The sequence below is a fragment of the Pogona vitticeps genome, chromosome 1 (assembly GCF_051106095.1).
Source record: "Pogona vitticeps strain Pit_001003342236 chromosome 1, PviZW2.1, whole genome shotgun sequence".
NCBI classification, from domain to species: domain Eukaryota; kingdom Metazoa; phylum Chordata; class Lepidosauria; order Squamata; family Agamidae; genus Pogona; species Pogona vitticeps.
Window position 1 is genome coordinate 41994452 of NC_135783.1, and position 26554 is coordinate 42021005.

Consider the following 26554-nt stretch of genomic DNA (forward strand, 5'->3'; position numbering starts at 1 on the left):
AGCAATTTGGTCTCGAGTTCCTCTGCCTCTTCGGAATCCAGCTTGTACTTCTGGGAGTTCTCGGTCCACATACTGCTGAAGCCTACCTTGTAGGATTTTGAGCATAACCTTGCTAGCGTGCGAAATGAGTGCAATTGTACGGTAGTTGGAGCATTCTTTGGCACTGCCTTTCTTTGGGATTGGGATGTAGACTGATCTTTTCCAATCCTCTGGCCACTGTTGAGTTTTCCAAACGTGCTGGCATATTGAAGAAACAATTACATGTTGTGGATAGAACCAAGGACAAAACTGGGTGCACACATGCCTCCCCCCCCCACATGTTTTTACACTGCATATATAACGGCAATCTGTCTCTGATAAGGAGCCAAGGAGAATGGGTGGCCAGGTGTGGGGTGACCACTGACAAGAAGGTAGGGGCCCCTCCACACATCACGTGATTTACAGCAGATGCAGGTAAGAGGCCAAGCACCACTGTTTAGAAACAACACTGGATGGGGAGGAAGTGGGGGTTTTCTTAACATCTCATCCTTCTTTTTTTGAGGTCAAGAAAGAATGAATCTGGAAACCTTACAGGAGAAGCTGAGGCAGCATCTGTGTTTCCTGCTGTGGCAGAAAAAAAAAACTTGTGGCACTGAAGTTCCCAGTTAATCACACAATTCTGGGAGGAGGTGGGAGTGAAGTAACAAAGTAAAAGAGCACACATTCTCCCTCAGACAGAATGCTATCAAAGTACAGTACATAAGTCAACTCCTGCCCAAGTTCCATTGATTCAAATTGGCTTATTCTAGTTGTGTAGCAGTTACTGCAAAAACAGTAAATTAAAATTAGTTATTTCTTTTCAACTAGTTCCTTCCATGCTGTGGTGATAGGAACAGAATAAGGTCTCTTCCTAATGCTTAAATTTTCAGAAGAAAACATATGAAATGGAGGGGAGCACATCTCCATTACACCCTCGTGCACTGGATGATTTGGGACCCCAGATATTAATCGTGTGTTATACTTATTGGGAAATCTGGCACCTGTCCAGAAAAGTAACTTTTCCAAGCTCTGCTCGGTTTGCAACAGAATCTTCAAGGAACTTTCCAGTAGATTCTCAGAAACAGGTGGCTGAACACTGGAAACATCCTTTGCACTTCTGAGCAACATTCTTCACCAAACAAATAATGGTTTCCATTACATAGGAACAACTGTGGATCAGTGGTATTTGTAATCCTTACCAAACATGCTGACCTTTGGATAAAGTTCGTGAGTGACTTAAGGAACTGCAGGGGCAAGAAAAACGTCAGCACCACATCTTTGTGTATCATCATCACCAACATTACATTTTGAACCATATCATACAGATCATAAACTGAGCAGCATTCTCTTTATAATTTTGGCATCAGTGTATAGCATTGCAATTGTGGGAGAAATAAAAGGTGTTTGCTACTACAGTATCTATGTTTCTAGCACCATTCCTTACCACCCAGGAATATGGAAATGTGCAATTTTAGGAGGGGCTTGAAGTGGTTGTAAGGCCAGATGGTAATTACAGACTTGTTGTGTGGGTAGTAGTCTTACGAATATACATGAGGAAACATCCCTGATGAACTACAGGAAGATGCCCTCGCCTTGACTGCCCCAATCCTCTCCATTTCATCTCTCTCTCTCTCTCTCTCTCTCTCTCTCTCACACACACACACACACACACACACACACAAACAGAGAGAGAGAGAGAGAGAGCGTTTTGCTCCCTTTGGTGCATCTCAGGAGCCAGCCACCCCTTGGATAAATAAATGTCCGACCACCCAGTCTTATCACATCAGTAAAGGAAGGCCTGATTTCCATTCTCTGTTTGCCCCACCACTCTGTCCACATCCAAAGAGGAGTTTGCCCAATCACTTGGACAAACAAAATAATCCATCATTATTTAGGACTGCAAAAATATTGGAATACAGATGCAGATATTATGGGAGGACCATGCACAAACAAGTACATCATGTGGTGTGTGATTGAGCCAGATGTTGCAGAAAGAGGGTGGGAAACAAGCATGGATGATTCCTTAGAGGCCATTAAAATGCCTTAGTAAAATATTTATTATTTCTGTTGTCCTGTGTCCAGTTTCGCTATAATGATTCCCTTCTTTTAATTAAACTCTCTCTGTTTCTGGAGCACTACAGGTTCTATTAAGTGTGAATAGTGCTGGCTGAGGAAAATATGCCATTTCCCCGATCTGGCTTAGGACATCCTTTATTAGGTAAAGCACAGATGATAGGGTGCTATGGGAACTTATGAGTTAACAAATGGATTCTTAATGCAGAGTCATTTTGGTAATATTGCAAACTGGAAACATTCAAACGGGGACACATTTTTCTCTGCCACTCCCAACTAAAGATGTTGTAATTTCAGACTCTGTGTTAAAGAAAACCGCAAAAGCCTGCTGTCTGATTCAGGCAAAAAGGGATAAGAAGGAGAAATGAGTTTGCATTCTACAAACAGGCAGTGGTGTGTGTGTGTGTGTGTGTGTGTGTGTGTGGTGGATGTTCTTCTCCCTAGAGATGCGTCATGGGAGCAGTGGATTTTGGTTGTGTGCTTTCAGTTCTGCTTCCAGGCAGCCTTGGGGAACAGCTTACTATGTGCTCAGCCTGTACTGTATATTCATAAAATAACTCAAATGACACATAATGCCATAAGCCTCCTGGGATCTCTTTCAAAAGGGAAAAGACCCAGGTAAGCACTTCACTCTGGAATCTCTGGTTAGAAAAGTGAGGTAGGTGTAATTATTTGGGCATATAGTCTGTATGAAATGTAAACATTCATATGCGTGTTTGGAGGTTCAGTTACTCTGTGTATGCACATTTGTTCAATCTCTTCAGTCTGTCTGATTACACATATTGATGCAAACAAGTTCCTGGATGATCTTCCGATCATTATCACAGCAGGGGGAGAAACAAGCAAGAAATGTCATTAAACATTCCTGATAAACCACATATGCTATGTAGACAAACTGCACCACTCTATGTGTCTCTTGCTATAGTTTGGATAACAATAGTGGCATGTTCAACAACTTACACAAACGTGGAGAATGAATCTGTGCAAATCAACATATGATTGCCACCTCAGATATATCCATGTTTTCTACTGTGCAAGTTCACTTTGAGTGTAAAACTATGTATAACTTTTATTAGATCACTTACATGCACACACCAAATCTGCATGTGTGCGTAGACTAGAGTCACCATAGAATAAACCAGGTTCCACATGTAAAACACACACAAAAATTGAGAAGCTAGGCAGGTTTCTGACTATAAGTATAGCCCTTACTCTGTCCTGAGAATTATAGTTACATACAGTACTTCCCTTCTGGGGTCACGAAGAGTCAGACACGACTTAACGACTAAACAACAACAACTTCCCTTCTAAGAGAAAAGATGTTGAGACTCAGATTTGTCTAGGCCAGTGGTTCTTAACGTGGGCAATAATGCCCCCCAGGGGGCGATTTCATTTTTCAGGGGGCGGTAGAACGAAAAGGGGCGGTGTGGGGGCAAAAGAACAGAAGGGGGGCAGTAGGGGGCACTGGAGTGAGCCAAACCTGTGAAGGCGACTGCAGCCGCAATGCTGGCAGTAGATCTGGTGCTGCTGCTGCCGCCAGATGATCCAGCTCTTTCTACCTGCCACATCTCGCCTTTCTCCTTTATGGGAGCACTGAGTGTGGATCGGGTGGAAGGAAAGGGTCTCTTGGGTCCTCACCTCACCCCGTGAAGCGCTGCCTCGCACCCAGGTGGGGAGGGAGACAAGGTAGGTAGGTAGGTAGGTAAGATATCACCGCAGGGAGGGGGGCGATGATAACTTCCTCAATGGCTCAAGGGGGCGTTTCTTTCAAAAAGGTTAAGAACCACTGGTCTAGGCAATTAAACCTGGAAAACCTTCCTTGAATACTGAAATTGTTTGGATGGAAAGTCATGTTACAGTTACATATTTGTTTAATATGTAAACCTCCCAGAATGGCCTTGGCAGTCAGATGGGTGGTATAGAAGTCAAATAAATAAGTCAGATAAACAAACAAATATTACTTAGTGATGAGGGAAGGAGCAGGGCTGAAAGAAATTTAGCATAACATTGAACACTGCAAGGTAGATAGTTTGATGCACCTAATTCTGAAGGCGGAAAAATAGGTCTTTAATGCCTGAATAAATGTCTAATTTGGTCCCTCCATTAAAAGTAAACAGGCAATGTAATGTCTTTAAAATAGTAGAAAGGACAAAAATATGTAAAGGCCAGTGGATTACACCTCTCTCCTAGCCCAGTCCCTCCTCTTCCTGAGACTTTTGATTTCAGGGTGTATATACCAAATTTTATTATATGATTCCCTATCACTAATGGTGTGTGTGTATATGCATATGGCATATGTCACAGAATTTGGTATATCCCAGCATGCTGGAATGTTTTTATTTTAGGATTGGAGGAGCAATCTTTCTCAAATACAAAACAAAAAGGGTTTTGTGCACAGAGGAGGGAAGGGTATGATTAGGTGATCTGCTAATGAAACCAAAAGCAAATGTCCAGATTTTGAGAAATGAGAATTTTTAAAAATATATATCTTATATCTAGGTGTAGGACTGAAGTCTCAGGGAACAACTAAGCTTCCTGAGACCTCTAGTCAGGAAAACAAATTTCAGGGTGAGAGGTATTAGGGAGAAACTGAATATGTTGGCTTTGCAGCCTATATCCCCATCTCCACCCATTTTCAGCTAATCTGAGAGCTCTTGGACTCGATGTGAAGGTATTTATTTGTGTGTTGGGCTTAAACAGTATGGATGCACCACAAAAACCAGGGAGTAGCATGCTAATGTCTTGTGAACCTTCAGGTTTTACAAGCCCTGGTGGCAGCAGTGCAGAGTCTTGAGGGAGGAAGGGCAAGGATAATACTCTTTGACATCATGAAATCCTAACTTGTGAAATCACAAGTGTCCATCTTCTGGTTTTAGCTCAGCAACCCAGGAAACTGAATGCTGTTGACTTGACGATTTTAACTGTGGAGGCCAGATGTTGCCCCTGCTAAAGCATATTCTGCACATGATCCTTTACAGACTGAAGGATAGGCTCCAGTAAGCCCTGACATAAACTATATCTTAAATATGCACAATTTTGAATTGCAATTCTTTCACTGTTTTTGGGATAGTTTTAAGCAGTGGTGTAAAGGTAAATCTGGACTTACAGGTGCTGATCTTGACAAGCCTGGTTGCCACCCTGACATATGATGAGGCCAAATATGTAGGGCATCGGATCAGTTTGTATTACAAAATAAGGAGCAGGCATTTTGTAAATGCAATAGCAATTCATTGCTCTTTTAAAGCCCAAACATGTGCAAATGTATTTCATTACAGCAGGGGTTGCTTAAAATACTATAGCATTCCTGGAAAAATCAGGTTGTGTCCAAACTCCGAAGATTGTAGGTAAGTTCATAAGGAATCGGGAAGTGTGAGAGGTGATGATGCCATAGTGCATAGTACTGAGAACATCCAATGGCTTGGACCCAGCAAACCCCAACTTCAATACTCGGTGCTGGATTAATTTTTTTGCATCATGTTGTCATGATGGTCTCTCTTCACTTATCCTCTCTCTCCTGTATCACTGAATAACTTAGCAGCTCCTTGCAGTCACTACTTGCTTTCTTGCGTCTAATGCATCTAATCAAGCCAATATCTGCTGGTTTGATAACAAACCACTTTAACAATGGCTACCCAAGAATCACAAAATGGCATGTTTTTTTCTTGGTGTCATTAATATGTCAAGACATTATGTGCTCCTGTTTTGTCGTGCTGTAACAACCCAGTCCAAATATATTACCCAGTGCCAAGTAACTTTTCATTTTCACTGAAAGAACTGGGCATGTAGAAAAGTCTTCTTGAGAAAAGAAGACTGAGAGGAGATATCATAACACATTTCAAATACTTGAAAGGCTGTCATTCAGAGGAGAGGTAGGATCTGTTCTCAATCATCCCTGAGTACAGGACATGCAACAATGGGCTCAAGTTACAGGAAGCCAGATTTTGGTTGAATATCAGGAAAACCTAATTGTTAGAGTAGTATGACAATGGAACCAATTACTTCAAGAGGTGGTGAGTGCTCCAAAACCTGGAGGCATTAAAGAGAAATTTTGACAGCCACCTACATATATCCTTTGATTTATATTCCTGCATGGAGTAGGAGGTTGGATTCAATGGTTTTACTGTCCCCTTCCAGCTTTGTGATTCTATGATTCTAATTCCTTCCTACTTGGAGAGTTTCTATTTAGTCTGTGATTTACTTAATTTAGTATTCTTATTTCTAAACTGGCTATGTAGGCATCTGCTGTGTGAAGGTTTTTGTGACCTCCATTTCAAACGTAAGACTACTGATGTTAGATAGGATATAGAAGACAATTTTAGTCCCTGTAATGCAATGATCTTTACAGCACTGTCAATAAATTGAGAAAGTACTGCCTGATAGTTAAGAATTGGGTGGTCATGTGTCCTCATTTACAGATGACAGTCCCCAATATTTTTAAAGTAATTCACCTATCTAGGTCCTTTAAAAATAAATATAAAAAACCATAAGAAGCAAGAGAAAACGCCCTGACATTGCCCTTCATAACTGTGCATATAAAAGCCAAACTAAATAATACAGATAACATAAATCTCACACACAACTTCCCAGACAACACCATTCCTAGCTACAATGGGCATAGAAGCAATTTACACCAACATCCCACGCAGAGATGGACTACAGGCTGTTACAAATACCATTCAAAACCTAATTTGTACTCATACACAACTATTTTATCTTTGACAATAAAATGTACCCCCCAGATCAATAGAACTGTGATGGGTACTCACATGGCCCCCACAATAAGCAAACATGGCAGACCTAGAACAATGTTTTCTGAACTGTTGCAACCAAAACCACTCCTCTGTCTGAGATACATTAATCAGAAAAATGTTTTTCTGATCTAGACCCGTGAAAAGGAATCCCTAGAGAAATTCCATCAGGATTTTAGTAGCTTTTATCCAAACATCAACACAATAAGTGCATTTTCTAAACACCACTGTTAAATTATAATATGGACATCTCAATACCACATTATACTGAAAACTCACTGATCAATACACCTACTTGCATGCTTCCAGCTTCCATAGTAAACACGCAACAAAATCCATTGTTTACAGCCAAGACCTCAAATACAATTGCATCTGCTCTATCTGCCACAAGATAGAGGGTGCAAATTAAAGGATCTACAAAATGCACTCCTTGGGCTACAATATCTGCCCAATATGATCAAGGAAGAAATCAAAGGAAGACAGATACTCAGGACAGCCCCAGAAGCAAAACTGACTTTTAGTCTACAACTGAGACCACTCACATACATCAAACTGATCTCCAACCCATCCGTGATAAGAACACTTCACTTTCCCAAGCCCTTGGTGACAGACCTATACTGGCTTACAGAAAACCCTCCAATCTCAAACAACTACTGACGCACAATGGACAAGACTACATTGGCACACAGATGGGAACCTCTTGTATTTAAGAAAGAATAAAATGTTTCAGTTTGCTCACAGTTCTTATATTAAAACAAACATATTTTGTGGAAATTTTAATGTTACATTACTCCACTTAACTGCTTAATTTACATTATTATTAACTAAATGACTGGTTACATTGCTGACAGAACACCTCGGTCCAACTGTTCACTTCTGACTCCATAACTCACACACATACTAAGAACATTAATTAACAGAACTCTGACTGTTAAAAAAAAGTTGGGAAAAGAATCTGAGATGGAGAGGAAACAATTGGCTGCAACTGGGTTGATTGATATTCACTTTAGCTCCCACCCAGTCAAAATCTCTTATTTATTCATTTTATTTATTTATTTTTACTCCGCTTTTCTCCTTCAAAGGATCCAAAGCAGCTAAAGGCATCATACAAGGGTGTAAAGGTGCAATATATCCAACAATACAATACAGTGGTGCCTCGCTTAGCGATTGCCTCGTTTAACGATGTATTCACTTGCGATAAGGTTTTAGGAGCGATCTTGCGCTCCGTTTAGCGATGTTTCCAATGGTGGAATTTCGCATAGTGATGTTCGGGACCCTGCTTCGCTTAGCAATGACAGTTTAGGTCCTCCTGTTTCGCTTAGCGATGTTTTTGACAGCTCCGTTTTTGCTATTTTTAAAAGGTGTTAAATTGTTTAAAAAGGGTTTAGAGTGCTTGAAATCGTTAGTGCACTTAATAAACCCTTTGTTAACCAAATTTGGCTTCGTTCTGACTCTTTTTGAATTTTTGGTGATTTTTTTTCTCCCCCATTGAAATGGCGGTTCCCCCATTGGAATGCATTGAAACCTTTTCAATGTATTCCAATGGGGGAACCGCGTTTCGCTTAGCGATGTTTCCTATGGCGATTTTCGCTTAAGGAAGGCAATCCCTTCCCATTGGAACAGATAATCCGGTTTTCAATGCATCTGTATGGGAAAACGCATTTCGCTTAGTGATGTTTTCCCATAGCGATGAATTTTTTGGAACCATTTAAAATCGTTAAGCGAGGCACCATTGTACAATACAATACAATACAGTACAATACAATAGTTTTAAAAGGCGAAAATAGGAAGGAAAGGACCGAAAATCAACACTTAAGTCAAATCCTGATCTCAGTGTGAGAGAAGGACTGTATGGAGTAGGAAACAAAGTTCATTCCATAGCAATAAAACCACAATCCTCTTGTGTGGCACCTCTCTATCTCAAACCATCACCCCAAGAATTCTGTTACATTCTGTGAATATGGTACAAATTTGCTTTGATTCCCACGGGAAAGGATTGTTAGGCTTCTCCCTAAACTCAGTGTCATGGTACTTGGGTCAGATCCCCTCTGATAGCTGCTCTGCCACCCTACCCTTCTTTTCCTTGAAATGGGAACACTAAAGGTTGCGGGTCTATCGAGCCCAAAAGGGACCACTCTCCTAAACATTCCAGCTTACTGTTTGGACAGTGTCTCCAGGTAGTTTAACTCAGAAATATGCTGCCACCACCCCATTTAATATTTATCCAAAACCTAGTAGCTTGGCAAGGCAAGGCCCTGCATTTAGTACCACAAATTCCTCTCTGCCCTAAATCCAACTGGAAAGGATTTAATGTATTTCATTACGGAAAAAAAGAGTAAAGCATTTACAAAAAAGTAAAAAAAAAAGTTCCACACTATTATTCAAGAATGGATTTCTCAATCTAATGGTGCAAAAAAGCACAATACAGACTGAGGACAATTCAGAAGAAGGAACACACTAGAAAATAATACATTCTAATCTAACCTATTCCATACTCAGACCTAAGTAGAGCAGCCAGCCATGGACTTAGTCTGCAAAGTTTCCCCCGCTCCTGAGAGGATGCTGAGACTCCAAGGACTCGTTGTTTAGTCATTTAGTCGTGTCCGACTCTTCGTGACCCCATGGTCCTCTTGCTGTCACACTTTCCTAACATCAAGGTCTTTTCCAAGGAGTCTTCTCTTCTCGTGAGATGACCAAAGTACTGGAGCCTCAGCTTCAGGATCTGTCCTTCCAGTGAGCACTCGGGGTTGATTTCCTTTAGAATGATAAGTTTATTCTCCTTGCAGTCCAGGGGACTCTCAAGAGCCTCCTCCAGCACCACAATTCAAAGGCATCAATTCTTTGGCGGTCTGCTTTCTTTATGGGTCCATCTCTCACTTCCATACATCACAACAGGAAAAACCATAGCTTTGAATACTCAGGCTTTTGTTGGCAAGGTGATGTCTCTGCTTTTTAAGATGCTGTCAAGGTTTGTCATCGCTTTCCTCCCAAGAAGCAGGCATCTTTTAATTTCGTGGCTGCTGTCTCCTGAGAGGATGCTGAGACTCCAAGGACTAGTATTGGCTTTTGTTTGTTCAGTCGTTTAGTCGTGTCCGACTCTTCGTGACCCCATGGACCAGAGCACGCCAGGCCCTCCTATCTTCCACCGCCTCCCGGAGTTGTGTCAAATTCATGTTGGTTGCTTCGCAGACACTGTCCAGCCATCTCATCCTCGGTCGTCCCCTTCTCCTCTTGCCTTCACACTTTCCCAACATCAAAGTCTTTTCCAAGGAGTCTTCTCTTCTCATGAGATGGCCAAAGTACTGGAGCCTCAGCTTCAGGATCTGTCCTTCCAATGAGCACTCGGGGTTGATTTCCTTTAGAATTGATAGGTTTGTTCTCTTTGCAGTCCAGGGAACTCTCAAGAGTCTCCTCCAGCACCACAATTCAAAGGCATCAATTCTTCGGCGGTCAGCTTTCTTTATGGTCCAGCTCTCACTTCCATACAACACTACAGGAAAAACCATAGCTTTGACTATTCGGACTTTTGTTGGCAAGGTGATGTCTCTGCTTTTTTAAGATGCTGTCAAGGTTTGTCATTGCTTTCCTCCCAAGAAGCAGGCGTCTTTTAATTTCGGGGCTGCTGTCTCCATCTGCAGTGATCATGGAGCCCAAGAAAGTAAAATCTGTCACTGCCTCCATATCTTCCCCTTCTATTTCCCAGGAGGTGATGGGACCAGTGGCCATGATCTTAGTTTTTTTGATGTTGAGTTTCAGACCGTTTTTTGCACTCTCGTCTTTCACCCTCATTACAAGGTTCTTTAATTCCTCCTCACTTTCCGCCATCAGAGTGGTATCATCTGCATATCGGAGGTTGTTGATATTTCTTCCTGCAATCTTAATTCCAGTTTGGGATTCCTCCAGTCCAGCCTTCCGCATGATGTATTCTGCATATAAGTTAAATAAGCAGGGTGACAATATACAGCCTTGTCGTACTCCTTTCCCAATTTTGAACCAATCCGTTGTTCCATATCCAGTTCTAACTGTTGCTTCCTGTCCCACATATAGGTTTCTCAGGAGATGGATAAGGTGGTCAGGCACGCCCATTTCTTTTAGGACTTGCCATAGTTTGCTGTGGTCCACACAGTCAAAGGCTTTTGCATAGTCAATGAAGCAGAAGTAGATGTGTTTCTGGAACTCTCTGGCTTTCTCCATAATCCAGCGCATGTTGGCAATTTGGTCTCGAGTTCCTCTGCCCCTTCGGAATCCCGCTTGTACTTCTGGGAGTTCTCGGTCCACATACTGCTGAAGCCTACCTTGGAGGATTTTGAGCATAACCTTGCTGGCGTGTGAGATGAGTGCAATTGTCCGGTAGTTGGAGCATTCTTTGGCACTGCCCTTCTTTGGTATTGGGATGTAGACTGATCTTTTCCAGTCCTCTGGCCACTGTTGAGTTTTCCAAACTTGTTGGCATATTGAATGTAGCACCTTAACAGCATCATCCTTTAAGATTTTAAATAGTTCAACTGGAATGCCATCACCTCCACTGGCCTTGTTGTTAGCCAGGCTTTCTAAGGCCCACTTGACCTCACTCTCCAGGATGTCTGGCTCTAGGTCAGCAACTATATTGTCTGGGTTGTCCGGGATATCCAAAACTTTCTGATATAATTCCTCTGTGTATTCTTGCCACCTCTTCTTGATGTCTTCTGCTTCTGTGAGGTCCCTTCCATTTTTGTCTTTTATCATGTCCATCTTTGCACGAAATTTTCCTCTAATATCTCCAATTTTCCTGAACAGATCTCTGGTTTTTCCTTTTCTGTTATTTTCCTCTATTTCTTTGCATTGTTCATTTAAGAAGGCCCTCTTGTCTCTCCTTGCTATTCTTTGGAAGTCTGCATTCAATTTTCTGTAACTTTCCCTATCTCCCCTGCATTTTGTTTCCCTTCTCTTTTCTGCTATTTGTAAGGCCTCGTTGGACAGCCACTTTGCTTTCTTGCATTTCCTTTTCTTTGGGATGGTTTTTGTTGCTGCCTCCTGTACAATGTTACGAGCCTCTATCCAAAGTTCTTCAGGCACTCTGTCCACCAAATCTAGTTCCTTAAGTCTGTTCTTCACTTCTACTGTGTATTCGTGAGGGATTTGGTTTAGATTATACCTGAGTGGCCCAGTGGTTTTTCCTACTCTCTTCAGTTTAAGCTTGAATTTTGCTATGAGAAGCTGATGATCAGAGCCACAATCAGCTCCAGGTCTTGTTTTTGCTGTCTGTATAGAGCTTCTCCATCTTTGGCTGCAGAGAATATAGTCAATCTGGTGATTTCCATGTGTAGAGTCGCCTCTTGTGTTGTTGGAAAAGGGTGTTTGTGATGACCAGCTTGTTCTCTTGACAAAACTCTATTAGCCTTTGCCCTGCTTCGTTTTGAACTCCAAGGCCAAACTTCCCTGTTGTTCCTTTTATCTCTTGACTCCCTACCTTAGCATTCCAGTCCCTCAGAATGAGAAGAACATCCTTCTTCGGTGTCAGTTCTAGAAGGTGTTGTAAATCTTCATAAAATTGTTCAATTTCAGTCTCCTCAGCAATGGAGGTTGGTGCATAAACTTGGATTATTGAGATGTTGAAAGGTCTGCCTTGGATACATATTGACATCATTCTATCATTTTTGAGATTATACCCCATTACGGCTTTTCCCACTCTTTTGTTGACTATGAGGGCTACTCCATTCCTTCTACGGGATTCGTGCCCACAATAGTAGACATGATAATCATCTGAGTTGAAATCACCCATTCCCATCCATTTTAGTTCACTGATGCCCAGAATGTCGATGTTTATTCTTGCCATCTCCTGTTTGACCACCTCCAGCTTCCCAAGGTTCATAGATCTTACATTCCAGGTTCCTATGCAGTATTTTTCTTTCCAGCATTGGACTTTCCTTTCATTTCCAGGCACGTCCAGAGCTGAGCGTCATTTCGGCTTTGGCCCATCCACTTCATCAGCTCTGGAGCTACTTGTACTTGTCCTCCGCTCTTTCTCAGTAGCATGTTGGACGCCTTTTGACCTGAGGGTCCCATTTTCCAGCGTCATATCTTTTAGCCTTTTGTTTCTGATCATGGGGCATTCTTGGCAAAGATACTGGAGTGGAATTGCCGGTTCCTACCCCAGGTGGATTGCGTTTAGTCAGAACTCTCCACTATGACCTGTCTGTCTTGGGTGGCCCTGCACGGCATAGCCCATAGCTTCTCTGAGTTACTCAAGCCCCCTCGCCATGACAAGGCAGCAATCCATGAAGGGGAGTATTGGCTAACTTCCCTTTATAAAATTTAATGGGCCATTTTTGGGTAGGGTGCTGCCACTAACACTTAATCCACTATAATCCCCTTTCACCTATTATCAGGACAATGGATCACTTCCTCTATAACCTCTCACTTGCTCTCCTTCTCACAGCCAAAATTCACATAACCTTAAGCAAGGAAGGAAACCCACTTCTAGATGCCGGAGATGCCTGATACATATAAAAGTAGTCTTTGAAATGCAGTATAAACATGAAAGCATGATTTTACTCCCCTTTGAAATATTCTCTGATAAAGGACAACATAGGAGTGTCAGTTCCTTTTTACAGCTTCTTCTTTGAAGTGTTCAGAAAAGGAAGGCAAGGCGAGAGTTATCCCTTCGAATGCTGACCTTTTCATTTGTTCAGTCAAGTACCCATGTGTCCGTAGGGTCATGCATAGGTGAAAGCATTATTTTCCATACTTCATATTTTCCTAGACTTCCAGTATCTGGAATACATTGTTCTTTAGGTGGTGTTGAACTCTTCATCTCTCACCACTGGCTGTGCTGTTGACATGGGAGAGAGTTGCCGTCAAACATCCTCTGGAGGTCTCCACACCCTTCCGATAGTGTAACAGAACCAGGGTTTGCAGGGGAAAACCAGTGGCACTTTTGGATGAGCTTGTGCAATTATTTTGTTTGCCCTCCCTTCCTCTTCAAGCTTCTCCATTTCTCTTCAACTAGGCTGTTCATGTAATTCAATTTTTCAGAATATTTCCAGTTTATGAATGTGGGATATTGTGCTTCTGTAGTGGTGTTTCAGAAAGCCAGGGAATGGTTCAATATTGCCGCATAATATAGTGCTGATGTTGCCAGCAAGAAAAAGGACGCCAAGCTTTATGTAGCAAAAGACAGCCTGAATGTTGAGACCACCAAGTCAAGATGGTCTACAGAATCCTCTCTTGTGCTTCCTACTATTCACAAACTGACACTAAGCACGGGAAAATCCCAGAGCTGATTCCTTTTTACATGAGTTAGCCACTTCTCATCCAAACACAAAACAATTGTCAGGGCTGTGTTTCAGCAAGTGTGACTGGTATGGAATGGTATGGAAATGTTGTAAGCTTGAGTGTGTTGTTTATGTTTAGAACATCTGTTCTTATAAGAAAGCCAAAAACTCAGAGGTTTTCTCCCTTTGAAAATAGCCTTTGAAATAGCTTATTTCATAATAATATTTCATAATATTTCATAATAACTCCCTAGTACACCCAAAGCTTGGATTCCTTCCAAAAAAAAAGCAGCCTGGACTAACCATTTCAAGATAAGGAAGTTTAGTCTTTTCAGTGTATTTGATCTGTTTTAAATCTGCAGACAGAAAAGGTCACTGTTTCTGTTACTTTTTTAAAAAATCATAACTCAGAAACTGCCCAAATGTCCCCACATTTGGCACAGGGCAAGAGCAGGCCATCTGCTACAACTGTGCCAAAGTTGGTGCCAATCTGAGGTCCAATTTCAAAATGTTGACTTTTTTTGTTTGGGGCACCTTCATTTTTTGAATTGCATTGTGGAATGATGAATTGCTCTGTTGCACAATATCTGTTGCTACACACTTGTGGAACAAACATATATATTATTGGGTTTTTGACTATCCTATTGTAACTTAAAGTATTTTGGCATGACTGGGTGAGGCCTTTCAGATATCTTAGTAATACCAAAGGACAGCTTTTGATAGAAATGAGAACTACTGGAATAGGTTAGTTAATCTGGAACAAATCAGTTGTCTACATGTTGGTCTCTCCTTGACACCTGCGCTCTAAAATTTACCACCACCCCCTGCGCATTCCCCACCAGTGCTGTAAAAACATGTAAATCCTTCACTCTAGAAAGCATGCACAGCGACTCTTGGGTTTGTTTCTTTTTTAGGCCTGCTTGGCTGAAAGTTTTGGAGGCGATAAAAAAGCAGCCTTCTTTGTTTATACGCCCTGTTCAGCTTCAGGAGGACAAAGAATAAAGTACATTACTTAGCTGGCATCATGCACCATGTCTGGCTCAGAAAAGTGAGGAAAGTATCTTTCTTCCCATCCTACCCTTGAACAGCAGCTAGCAAGCCGTGAGGATGGTCCAAACTGGCATTTCACCCATTTTCCTGGTGGAGAGAGGTGACAGGATTCTGGGGAAAAAATCAGCCTCCAACCGGCTGCTGTCAGGTTGGCAGCCGTTTCTAGAGTTTCAGCAGGGAAAGAACGACAGCCAGGCCAACTCAAGTCTGTGATTGCTGTGGTAACAGGCAGCCTCTAAAGGAAGTTAGAATGAGGGATGAAACAACTATTGCCTTGTGTTTGCCTGCTGGATGTTGGGGCTGATTACAAAATGGATGACTAGAATTACAGCTGAGCAAGCCGGAACTCCACAGGGTATGGGCAGGGTGCATTCTTGGCAGATCAAGGAGTTGTCCTAGGCCTAACACAAACACAGCTTTTGGTTTTATGCCTAACCTTAATATAGTTTGTTGTGTTGGTGCTAGGATAGATGGAAAAAAACACCCTCCACTGCAGTTTTCATTCATGCCATGTTGACAGTATCACAAGATCCATTATTTTTCTTTCCCTCCTGTTTTTACTGCAATGCCATGGAAAAGGTGTTTTGGGGGTAGATGGGTGAGGGGACCACAACATCCAGAATCCCCCAGCTGGTATGGCCACTGGCCATTATGGCTGGGGATCTGGAAAGTTGCAAAGTAATGTTCCTAAGTTCTGGGCACTGCCAATTTTTCTCTCTCTCTCTCCCTCGCTCTCTCTCTCTGGGCTGACAAAAAGGGGACAGTACCCATGAGTTTTAAAGATGTTTTTCTCCTGTAAAAATGCACATCATTACCTTTTTTATAGGGCTTTGACAATTGAAGCTCTGGGTTTGTTGCTTTAGAACTTGAGTTATTAAGCCCCTGTTTAATGCAAATTAAATTAAAAGCCATGAAAAACCAGAGATGGGCAAGCCTGGAATCAACTGGAACAGTAGATTGTAAAAGGGGAGTAATGTAGAGGGGTTTATCCAGACCAGTGGCCATGTTGACTGGGGAATTCTAGGATTTATATTACATAAAGCTTTTCTTGTTACAGTATTGTTATTCACTGTACCAAACTATCTTTAACCTTATAAGAGAAATATTCATGCATGAACATTTCAAACAGCTACTGCATTTTTAAAACTAAACAGCCAACATTGCAAAATGAAAACCCTTGATTTGAATTCTCTGCAGTTTTTAAAGAAGTGAATGTAGGAGAAAGCGCATTGACAGATAATACCATCTCAATACACCCAAGTAGAATAGCATTATTAAGCAATTCAGGCAATAGATAAACAGAGATGCATAATTTGGGGTTTTGGATTACAGCTCCCAGAATTCCTGGAGAAATATAAGAACTGTAGTCCCACAACACATATCTGCACAATTCTAGTGATAAAGATGTGAGTAGGCCTTTTTTTAACTTCCTAACTCATGCCTCAAATAAAGAATATCAGAGATAAAGTGTACATTTATATTTTCCTGATGGGGCCATGTGCCATACAGTTGAAACCAGAGATGCTGGCTAAGGTATTTTGGAGATTTATTTATTTATTTAAAATACCTTCACCCCCACCTTTCTCCTTAAAAGGAGCCAAGCAGCTTTGTCATTCAAAATAGAACCATTGCCCTTTCCTGCTTTGAATGAGCAAACACATTGCACCTCAGAGGTGACAGCTTATCTGCACAGTGTATAAGGCACTTTAGAAGGGAAATAAAGTCAGTAAATTACAATTTTATATGTATGTCACTGCTGGCAAAAAAATAAAAAAATCCATAAAACCCCTTCACCAAACAAACTCTTTCCCTATACTGTCCTCTATCCAGACATTTTTTCCCTTTCGTAACTGCTATGGTTCAACTCTTTAAACTGCAAGGCAGCAGGATTTGGCTTCCACTGCCATACGAGTGATTTTATAGTTTTTCTTTTCTTTAAAGAAAGCAGTCGCTTGCCTGCCCAAGAACCCACAGAATTCTTAGCTGAGAAAACTGTGGTGAATAATCCACTCCTCCAAGTTCCAAGCCCTGGAGGGCAGCCTTGTTGAAGCTATCACTATTTGGGCCTTTGTCTTTCATTACAGTCTGCCAGATAAATATTTACAGCTGGTCATGAGGAGAGGCAAACTGGAGAGACATTTGCACATTCTTTTCCCTTTCAATGCTCCTCTGTCTGAGGCTTTTGCCTTTACACAGCATCACATTCTTCATTTAGTAATCTTCATAGAGCCAAATAAAGACCTCATGGCATAGGACTGACAACAGGTTCTCACCCTAGAATCAAGACAGCAACATTTTTCTGAACTTTTTTTTAGTCATGGGCAATACTCAGCTGAACCACAGTCTGGAACACAACTGGATATTTAATGAATCCAAAAGGTAATGGCGGACATGTTATGGACTGTGTAATGTATAGAGGTATGCAGAACTGTCTTTGCTAACTACAACTTCCAGAATTCCCCAGGCACACCTCTAATTACATACAAGTGTATGAGCCAGTGTGTTATAATGGTAAGAGTACTTGGCTTACACTTGGTGGATCTGGTTTCTAGTCTGCAGGCTATGAAACTCAGTGGGTGCGTTAGGCCAGTTACTCTTAGCTTGGCCTACTTCACAGTGTTGTTGTGAGGATGCAAGTATGGAGAAGAAATGCTGTGTATACCATCTTTGGCAGGTTGAAAGACAGGCAGGACATAAATGTATCCAGTGAATAAATAGAAACGCTAGATGGGTTATCATCTATCACCAGGGGAAGCTAGTGGGCCAAATGTCAGTAAAACTATTGCACGTTATAATTTGAACCTTGAGGGAGTTGTCCAAGGTGCTCAACTTTATCCCCCAAATCTGTGGTTCCCAACCTTGGATCCCCAAATGTTCTTGGACTGCCACTCCCAGAAATCCTAGCTAGTGCAACTGGGAGTTCTAGTCAAAGAACATCTGGGGAACTACTGCCCTAAAGAGATCCCATATCTTAGATAGCTCTAGTAAAGTTTGGGCTAAACCCCAGACTACATCGGCCTCCACTGCATCTAACCCAGCCCCATGTTCACTGAAGGAGCTTGTAACTGCTGCATCTCTGGCCATTCACCCTATACTTAAATTCTTCCAATAAGGAAAATCACTATATCCTGTGTTTGTTCTGCTGTTGAACAATTCTTAGTATTATATGTGCAGGGAAACCAGGTGTGTAGTTTCTGTGTTTTGTTTAGGTCACTCTAGATTTACTATTTACCCCAGTTTTGGGGCAAGATAATTTCCCTGCCTTATCCCCTTTCCAGTAGGCCTTCCTTCTCCTCAGTTGCATTGTTTCGGGCCATTTGCTTTGTCAGTAAAAGGTCTAGCAAGATAACAAGTGAAAGCTGCTGCTGCTTTTTTCTTCCCCCCTATAGTTGCTTATTCCTCAGGGTTGCAATGTGGGTAAGCAAAGTACATAACCACAGTGAGGAAGAGCAGCAGAATCAAATTGGTCTTGTTGTGGCTCTCCTGCCTGGGAGTGGGCTTTGGGAAGTGCCCCAGTATACCTACTGTTGGTACCAAGTCTTCATGGAGATGTTGTCCCTCCAGGATGCCATCATTAAGGATGATGGTTTTTTGGACCTTTATAGCCATGGATTCTGCCTACTAGTAGATTCACATCATATATCTCAATGTAGCATCCAGTGAGTATGTAGCAGAATGACTGTCAGCTGGCATGGCAGATTGCTGACTGGGGTTGGTTTCAGAGATCACAGAACTCCCCTGTTACAGCAGCTTCAGTGGCTGCCAATCCATTTCCGGACGCAATTCAAAGTGCTGGTTCTAACTTGTAAAGCCCTGAACAGCTTGGGTTCAAGCTATCTAAAGGACATTAATGGCTGTGTGTTGTGTTATTTTGAGGGGACAGCACATTTACACTGTTATACAAGCTGCATACTCACTGCTTTACAATGTAGCCAAGTGTCATTTCTTCAGTGTTGGCACATAAAAAATATACTAAAATATTTATGAAATGTGAGGGGGTGTACTCACTTCTGTGATATACTTTAGATTTTTGGGGGGATTGTGGACTGCTTCAAGGGTTGTGCAACTATTAAATTGGTTCAGTTATGAATCCATAAAAAATCCTGAAATATCTTGAATTAGGGGAGAGGCACATGGACTCTTTTGCAGAGGCCAGTCTTCCATTTCAAGAGAACAATCTTACTTTTGAAGTAAGATAGAAAGATCTCCATATGCAGGGCTGCTAAGACTGAATCTGCTTCAAAGATAGAAGGAGATCATGGGTCATAAATTTGTTCATCCTCAGTTATCACCAGGACAGCAGACTCAGTAAGCACACAGGTCAGCTAATCACTCTCTTCACTATTTGAGTGAGATGCTTGTGATTTTCTTTAAATTATAAGAATCATATCTAATGTGCATCTGCACAAAAAATCTGTAGGATGAATTTGGTCCGTATCCAAGTAAAGGCATATAGATCAGGACTTGATTTCCCCTGATCCTTTCTGGAAATACTCCTCTCTGATTTGTGTCTTCAATGGTATGTGCATGTTACCTAATCTCTGAGGAAAACTCCATTCGAACAAACAAGGAAATATAAACAACTGTAACTTGTGGTGTGTGTTACACAAGTTACAGTTGTTTGTATTTCCTTGTTACACACCACCTCCAGAATTAGCTCTGGCAATATTATTTGCCTACTTTCAACTAAGAGGAAAAAAAGAAAAAGAGAAGCAGCAGACAGCTGTTACAAAGTTGTGCAGTGACACCACTGTATCACAAGATAAAGGAAGTGGAGGGAAGGAGACATATCCTGACAGTAAAAAAATGAAGTTCTAACCTGACCACAAACATGCTGTAGCGTTCACCCTTTGTTAGGTATAAGTCATGTATTATTCATATCTATGCTAATGTGGTTGAGAGGCGGAGCTGAGAGGTTAAAAGGCGGAGCCTGAGAGGAGGAGTCAGTCAGGAGTGAGTCAGTGAGTTTGTCAGACGCAGAGGCAGAAGAGATAGAGATTAAGTTAAAGACTGGTTAAGATGAATAGATAAGAGAAGGTGGAAATTATATGGCAAGAGAATTGTACGTACATCTAAAGAACTTCTGTGATTAATAAATTGGCTTCACTTTAATAAATAAGTTTTCTTTGCATTCCCAATACAAGTGTCTGATCAAACGTCATTGTTTTGTGGATTGAGGTAATCCACTGGTGGCAGTGAAAGGAGGACATGACTGGAGCCTTTGTGTGGGCACAAAACGTAGGTGCCTCAAAGAGGTGAATGTCACACATGCCAACATTTGTCTCTACACATACATATGCACTCACTCCAAGTAATATAACAAACAGTGTTTGTTTGTTTGTTTATTTATTTATTTTATTTTATTTTATTTAACTTATATGCTGCCCACACTACCTGAAGGTCTCTGGGCGGCTTACAGCATTTAATATACAATAAAAAGGCAAAATAAAAGGGCAAAATAATTAAAATGCAATTAAAATATATATTCTAAAAATTGCCATCAGACCCACAGCTGATATTATTTCAGTTAAAAGCCTTCTGGAACAGGAAGGTTTTGACCTGGCGCCGAAATGTCATCAGTGTCGGCGCCAGACGAATTTCAGTCGGGAGGGCATTCCATAGTCTGGGGGCAGCTGCCGAAAAGGCCCTTTCTCTACAAGCCCTCCCTCTTATCTCCTTAAGGGACGGCTCTTTCAAAAGGGCCCCCTGGTTAGATTTTAAAAACAGAAGGGGCACTCACTACCTTAGGAGGTGGTAAGCCCTCCAATGCTGGAGGAATTCAAGAGAAAACTGGACAACCCTCTGTCAGATCTGCCTTGATTTGGATTCCTGCATTGAGCAGGGGGTTGGACTCAATGACCTTATAGGCCCCTTCCAGCTCCATTATTCTATGATTATATGAAAGACAAAGCCAGGCTATATGCTACATTGAGAGAAGTACTTTGTATTGCACCACAGCTGAAACTCACACAGAGACATACAGAGTGAGTGAAGCAGCCTAGTGAGATTTCTCATAAACCCTGCCCAGTGCTTCAACAGTTGGGCCTGGGCTTGGGGAGCAGGTGATGGTCAGTCTATTTCTTCTTTGGCAACATTTAAGTCAGTGGTTCTCAAACTGTGCGCTGCAGCACCCTGGGGTGCAGCCAAACCAGCTAGAAGTTTCCTACCTCCCTTCTTCCCCCCCCTCACCTTACCCAAAGTACCGTATAGGGGAGCTGCAGCCAGTGGCCAACAAGTCAAGGGAGCCACAAGTAAAAAAAGTTTGGGGACCACTGGTTTAAATCTTCTTGGTTTAGTTTCTATTTTCTTCACACAGTGTGCCTTTTCTATTTTCTCATGTTTTACTCCCCCGCTCCCTGCCCACAATGTGAGGCATCCATGTGAAGTGTTGTCCCATCCATTAGGTAGCCAGGGACTGTTTGCTCTGCCCTGTGGTCGCCACATGAACATACAAATAGCCCTGCTTTACTCTTTGTTTACACATTTGTCCAAAAACAGCACACATTGCTATTATTTATTTCATTCTTTTGTATTTTTACTGCCAGGGAGAAATGTTTATAGTATTTTCCACCTCATGTACAGAAATATACTGACTGTCCAGACCTATTGATGTGCGTAGGTGGAACTGCAGAGGGAGGTCATCTTGCCTCAGGCAGCAAAATGTCATGGGCTAGTCATACAGAACAGAAATCATTTCCCGCAAAATCTGTTCTTATTTTTCTAGCTTTCTTTACTGTCCGCCCTATTTTATGAGATAGAAAAGGAATTTTTAAAATCATTATTGTTAAACCATTGGCACTGATCAGCCAAAGATCTACGACTAGATCCAAATTAAACAGGCTCACAGGACATACCATTTGGGAAGCTTGGAAATAACGCTTAAACAGGAGTAGAAAAGACACAACTAATTCTAGGGTCACCGCAAGACATTTGTTCACACAAAGTGGAGCAGCAGCAGGTTACCCCCTACTCTCTCCCTGGGGATAAAAATGCAGCACTATTAAGTTTAATAAGTAACTATCTGCTGCCCTTTTAACCCAAATTAACCCCAAATCAGTTGTCATGGTGTCCACCTCACTCTGTCTAGTTGCAAGGCCCCTCCCTGAGGAAGTCTAGTGCTATCTAGTGACTAAAATATATAATGACACTTTTCAGCCATCTGTTTTAGGTAAGCAGCACGGTCAGCACAGAGCATGTATCATCTTACAACTCAAACAACAAGCTGCAAGCTTATTACAGCCTGGCCAGTTGACAAATGCGAGTAAGGTCACCTCAGGCCAACATGTTAACGTGAGACCTTGCATGAACACAGGGCAATAGGTAGGAGCCAAGCCAAAGGGCTTGTGTGTCCTTAAAGGTAGGCCTAGGGCAGAAGTTCAGCATGTGCAACAAAACCGGTATTCAGAAGGAGAGCATGACTTTTAGAAGGTAAAACAATATATAATGGTTGCAGCTTCCAGTCTCCTACTTCCTCTTCTTTTTCTTTTCTTTCATGTATTTTTGGATTAAACACTTGAGGCCAAGGAACATCTTATCTTTTTTTTAAATCATTATGTGAGCCTCAGCTTTTCCAGCTGTAGAATGGAGTGTAATTTCTATAACGCACAAAATATTATTTTATAGTTTCCTTATAATTTATTTATTTGATTCATAATCTACCTGTTTTACAGAACTGGGGCCCAAGAAGCTTCACAATCAAATGAAAAGAGATCATGGCCAGAATTCTATTGATTATTTACGTTGGTGTAAGTGTGGCAAAGTGGTACCCATTAATGAGTTGCTGTATGTATTCTTGGCTGCATGCCAAATAACAGGACCAGCAATAAATACAAACTTCTTAGGCATCCTTCAGTCTCGAGAGACTATGGTACCGTGCTGTGTATGGAGGACTTGAAACAGCATCTAGTGTAGCTGAGAAGGCCAATTCGAGAGCGTGAATCCCTTCCACACAGAGGACAAATGCCATCTGTCCCCTGTCCAGCTCCCTGATTTTGCTGCTTTCGTGACTGCCTCTTTGCTACGGCCTGCTGGACAAGGGTCTCTTCAAAATGGGAGAGGCCGTGATGCAAAGTCTGTCTCCGGGCTGAACGCTCAGATGTCAAGGTTTCCCATTTGTTGAGGTCCATTCCTAAGGCCTTTAGATCCCGCTTGCAGATTTCCTTGTATCGCAGCTGTGGTTTCCCTCTGGGGTGATTTCCCTGCACTAATTCGCCATACAGGAGATATTTTGGAATCCGACCATCAGCCATTCTCACAACATGCCCAAGCCAACGTAGACGTCACTGTTTCAGTAATGTATACATGCTAAATATTCCAGCTTCTTTTATGACTACTCTATTTGGAACTTTGTTCTGCCAGGTGATACCAAAAATGTGTTGTAGGCAACACATGTGGAATGTGTTCAGCTTCCTCTCCTGCCATGCCAGGACTCACTGCAGTACAGGAGTGTGCTCAGGACACAGGTTCTATAGACCTGGATCTTGGTATATGCCGTCAGCTTCTTATTAAGCCATATTCTCTTTGTGAGTCTAGAAAACATGGTAGTTGCTTTTCCAGTGCGGTTATCCAGCTTGACATCTACGGACAGAGTGTCAGAGATCGTTGAGCCAAGGTACACAAAAGTCATGAACAACTCCAATTCTTGCGTGGAAATGGTAATAGAGGGGGTAGACTCATTGAGCTGCTCATAGCCAAGTTCATCAGGCTGCCACAGATAGCAGCAGAGATAGGTGATATCTCTTTACCGCACTTCAGCACTTCAACAGGGATGTTATCCTTTCCAGGTGTCTTGCCAGAGGTGAGGGAATCCAAGGCCGCTTTTATTTCTGCTAAGGTTGGTTTGCTGCCCAACTCTTCCAAGACAGGCAGGCACTCAATATTATTTAATGCTTCTTCAGTTACTACATTCTCTGGAATATAGCTCAAAGTAGCGCTGCACCCTGTGGTCCATCTGCTGTGCTCAGTCCTGGATGATCACATCTGTAGCAGACTTCGAGGGAGCAGATTTCTTCTGCTCCCTTGCTTAATACCGTCATATATTCCTTTGATGTTACCTATGTCTGCTGCTATCTGTGGCAGCCTGTTGGACTTGGCTATGAGCAGCTCGAAGACCTTGCAAGTTGTACTCACTAGGACAGGCGTTGTATGCTGCTAGAGCTCTCCTCTTATCCTTGATGGCTGGCATCAACTCCTCCGAATGGGCTTCGAATCAGTTGGCCGTCTTTTTGGTCTTCTTGCCAAATGTGGACAAGGTGGTGTTATACACAGCGTTCTTGAAATGTTCACATTGTTCAAGTGCATTTGAAATACAAACAGTGACTTATAAATCAATCACAATTTGCCAGTGTGCTTTATACCAGTGGTTCTTAACCTTTTTGAAAGAAATGCCCCCTTGAGCCATTGAGGAAGTTATCATTGCCCCCCTCCCCACGGTGATTATTTATTTATTTATTTATTTATTTATTTATTTATTTATTTATTTATTTATTTATTTATTTATTTATTTATTTATTTATTTATTTATTTATTTAAGACACTTGAAATCCAATGACCCCTGAAAACAAAATTCAATTCCAAGAAAATGAAATGCCCCCCAAAAGTAACATTTAATGATTTAGTTGCAAGCGAATTTTAAGACGCAAAAAGAAATATAAAAAGGGCATAAAAACAAACCGCACTGCAGGAACTAAAAATTTCAAGACAAAAACTCTGAAACTAAATTAAGATTGGAGGAAAATATATATCCATGCACACTGTAAAAAGGCTGCAGCCATCTTCACAGGTTTGGCTTGTTCCAGTGCCCCCCTACCTCCCCCCTTCTGCTCCAGCGCCCCCACACTGCCCCTTTTTGTTCTACTGCCCCCTGAAAAATGAAATCACCCCCTGGGGGGCATTATCGCCCACGTTAAGAACCACTGCTTTATACCACTGCAGTTATGCCAGTGTATATAACAGGAATCTGACCATAGATACTCTGTAGATAAAAAAGAACTCAGGCAAAAGAATACACCCCCCCCCGCAAAAAAAGATATTAAAACATGAGGCAAGATATTGCAATATTAAAACAGTATTGAGTACAATTTAATCTTCATTCAGGGACATTTTAACAGTTTTGCACTGTGTGACTTCTGGGGTATTTTCTTACCTCAAAGAAATTCTGTACTGGGGATTGGCAGAAGGCTCCAAGGGCTATAGCAAGAAGGAATAGAGCATAAAAATGGGGGGGGGGGGCAGGGACATGTGGTCTTTTTGCTACAAAATAGGAGAATTTAATTTAGATACCTACAAAATGTCCATTTCCCTTGATCTGGAAAAGCTCACATTAAAACATAAGGTGCCACAACATGTTTTTGGTCTCTGTTTTGTTTCTGTTCTTGTTTTTTTTTCCTCATCTGATCCCTTTGCACAGACTAACCCAGCTACTTCTAAAAACACACACACACACACACACACAAAACCAGACACTGATGAAAGATAGTGGACTCCTCCTTTAAGTAGAGTCCCATGGGAAAGCTTCCTCCTTTGCTCCAGTGGCTGATCATGGTATTTTCAACAGCAAATGAAGCATGTGTGTGTTCCAGATACAGAAGCAAAATGCCTCTTCTCCCACTCCCCAGATTTTATACCAGCTATTTGGAGCAGCTATTCTAAAGTTTACCTTGTCTGTAACTCTTCAGTGAGCAACAAACAAATGATGAAACCCAGAATTCTGCCTCTGAGCATGAATCATACAATCACTTTGTCTCTCCCCCACTCCTGCGCTTTAATTAAAGTTCCCCATGTACATTAGCACCATTTTGTGGCTCATCTCCCCTGAATTTTAGGCAGCTATGCAGGTGCAAAAGGTTGGGATTAATGTGCGTGGGATTAATGTGTCACATTTTTGCTGTTTATAGCCAGCCTCCCAAGAATCTGAAGGAGGTCTCTAGCTTTAATTGGCTCCTTTGTGCCTGAGTATACATTCTCTAATTACTAGACAAATGTTGTTCTGGCACTACAGAGATTTATGGGGTTATTGTGGAATGAGTTTACATAAGCAAATTTACAAGGTGAGAATTAGAGATTATAGGAATGCCAAAAGGCACATGTGTACCTAATAATATAGTCCCTGTGTAAACATGGATACAATATGCAAATCTGAATTACTGGAACTTCAGAATATGAATGTTGAACTATTAGTGAATTATGAAAGAAGAGTACATATAAAATAATGGAATATATATATAAAATGTCGGTGTCTCCCACCATGTTTCAAAGTATTTTTTTTTTACATCCTGTAATCTACTAACTTCTCAAACTGGTTTGTCTTATCTCTTGCATATTTCAGTCTGGATGGCTGGGTCGACAGAGAGACATGCCACAACTCTTTCATTTTTGATACCAGGGCTCTTCCACATGGGCTCCACCCCTCCC

The 26554-nt window shown here is 41.7% G+C and overlaps 1 long non-coding RNA gene across 1 annotated transcript; it reads left to right on the forward strand.

The window, feature by feature from the left end:
* The first annotated feature begins 262 nt into the window (after positions 1–262).
* LOC144585824 (uncharacterized) lies at positions 263–26554 on the forward strand. The gene is made up of 3 exons (XR_013540389.1): positions 263–2709; positions 22813–22887; positions 26469–26554. It is a non-coding gene; the product is annotated as an uncharacterized LOC144585824 (long non-coding RNA).